The following is a 2,252-nucleotide window of genomic DNA, read 5'->3' as shown; positions in this document are numbered from 1 at the left end:
AAGTAAAGCATTTCCTTTTAAAATGCATTATTAGCTGGGTGTGATGGTGCACGCCTATAATCTCAGCACTTGGGAGGCTGAGGCAAGCAGATCACCATGTGTCCAAGGCTGCATAGTAAGTTCAAGGCCAGCAATTTTCAATATGCTAACTTCACACACACATATACAATGGAGTTCAGCTCCTTAGCACAAAACAGTAGGTGCTTCAGGACTGGATTCCTGCTTTCCAGCCTTATCTCTACATGTTCCCTTGCTTGTTGAAAGAATTGCAGTCCTCTTGTAAGATTTACCTGTCACCTTGCCCTTGTACACATCCTGTCCCCTCTCACCATACTGCCCCTGGTCGCCTTCTTATCTTGGAATACTTAATTAATATTCATACTGCAGAACCCAGGTTAGCCATCTTTCCAAGATGTTCCCAAGTTAGGCAATGTGGGGCATGTCAAGAATCCCAGCACACAGGTGGTTGGAAGATCACGAATCCGAGGACAGCCTGGGCTATGTAGTGAGACTGTCCATGCACACACACACACATGCGCGCACAGTCTTCCTGCCCTGTGTCAAGCTTCCACCTTGGTAAAATTGGCTTAGACACTGTCCCTTTGCATATCCTCCCAAAAGAGGGTATTTGCTTGACTTTCCCTCCTAGTCTATAACTTCCTCTGTAGTAAGAACTTGTCTCACTTAACCTTCTCTCCAGAACCCACTAAAATGTTAACTTCTTTTTTGTGGAGCACAGTGATAAGCACATTTTTCTGGATGTGTTCAGGATAAAGGGGTTGGGTAGAAGGAAAAAGGGGCAGGGAGGTGAATGGATTATGTCCAAAGAGAAATGACAGAGCCCACCCCCTCCTTTAGCTCTCTGCGGTTTCTTTCTCTTTGTTTTCCACATCCTCAGGATATGCATGCCACCTCAGTCTCTCTTCATAAAGTGCTATCACAATTTGTGGACATTTCACATTAGCTTCTTTTGCAAGAACCAGGTCAGCCTCATGTGTCTATGTCTTTCCATTTCATCAGGAACACTAAATCACCACAGGAATCTGTTGCTCCAATAATCTTTTCTGGTTCCAGCCCTTTCTCAAAGCCCTGAGCGATATCATTGCTTTGCTCTCTCTTTCTTAGATTTGATATCATCAGCAGTTTGAGAAATTGGATTTCCTCTTGTTACTTTCCGACTTCTCCCTGGGTTTATTATTTTCACCCTCCTTCATCTTCTTATGCTTTTTCATAAACTCAGAAATTAGTTTAGGACAATCCAAGTTTTTCTCTGGTTCCCAGGTCTCATGCTCCTCGGAAAAGGCTTTCCACTTCAGCAGATACTCCACTTGCCCCTTAGCCATGTGCCTAACACTTTCTCCACGACATACTCCTCTTCATCCTCTGAAGAAGAGCTGTCAGCTGTCTTCTCGGTTTTCTTTCCCATGTCGCACACTGTTCCACCTGAAGGAGTAAGGCCACCGGGTTCCTTGGAATTTCCGGGAGCTGAGCAGTTTAGGTCAGAGTGCTGGGGTTAAAACCAGCCCCATGTTAGATGCATGCCGTGAAGCACTGTGGCTACGGTCTCCCCTGCTTGACCAGGAAAAACAGACTGACGTATGTGTTCTTCAGTATGAGGAAAGGAAGAGGAAAATTTCCCTTTGTACCTTCATGCAGAAGAAAGACCCCCAAATTAAATGAATTGGGGTTCCCTCTTTTTTTTTTTTTTTCAAATAAACCATCTTCCTTTATTTTAAACTCCACCTCTTTTGGCGGTACCGGGGATTGAACTCAGGACCTTGTGCTTGTCAGGCAGGCACTTGCACCACTGAGCTATCTCCCCAGCCCTGGGGTTACCTGTTTTACCTACCAGGTCGCCCCATTTCTTTCTTTCCGTCTGGGCTAACAGGAGGGGCCTTCCCTCCCAGGTCTGGGGCTTGGCGGGCTGGTGGCTCCCCCGTCCCACCCCGCTGCCAGCAATGTTAACATTTTTGGAATGAATCCTAGAGACTAACTTCAATTTAGTCCTCTCCTTCTCTCCACTTCCTGGCCACCAGGAGGTGAGAAGCTTTGCTCCACCACACATTCTCCACAGGGACATTCTCCTTCACCCGGCCCCAAAACATGGGAGTCCAACACCCTGACCCAAAATAAAGCTTCCTTCTTTTAAATTGTTTCATCTTGGGGCTGGGGATTTAGCTCAGCGGCAAAGCGCCTGCCTGGCAAGCGCAAGGTCATGAGTTCGGTTCCCGGTACCGGAGAAAAACCAAAAA

At 46.6% G+C, this 2,252-nt stretch overlaps 1 pseudogene; it reads right to left on the bottom strand.

Annotated features, from left to right (window-relative positions):
• Nucleotides 1-243: 243 nt before the first annotated feature.
• LOC102017567 lies at nt 244-1,717 on the bottom strand (annotated as a pseudogene).
• Between the last annotated feature and the right edge of the window lie 535 nt (nt 1,718-2,252).

The sequence above is a fragment of the Chinchilla lanigera genome, unplaced genomic scaffold (assembly GCF_000276665.1).
Source record: "Chinchilla lanigera isolate Chin_1 unplaced genomic scaffold, ChiLan1.0 scaffold00016, whole genome shotgun sequence".
NCBI lineage: Eukaryota > Metazoa > Chordata > Mammalia > Rodentia > Chinchillidae > Chinchilla > Chinchilla lanigera.
This window is presented reverse-complemented; position numbering and strand designations above follow the sequence as displayed.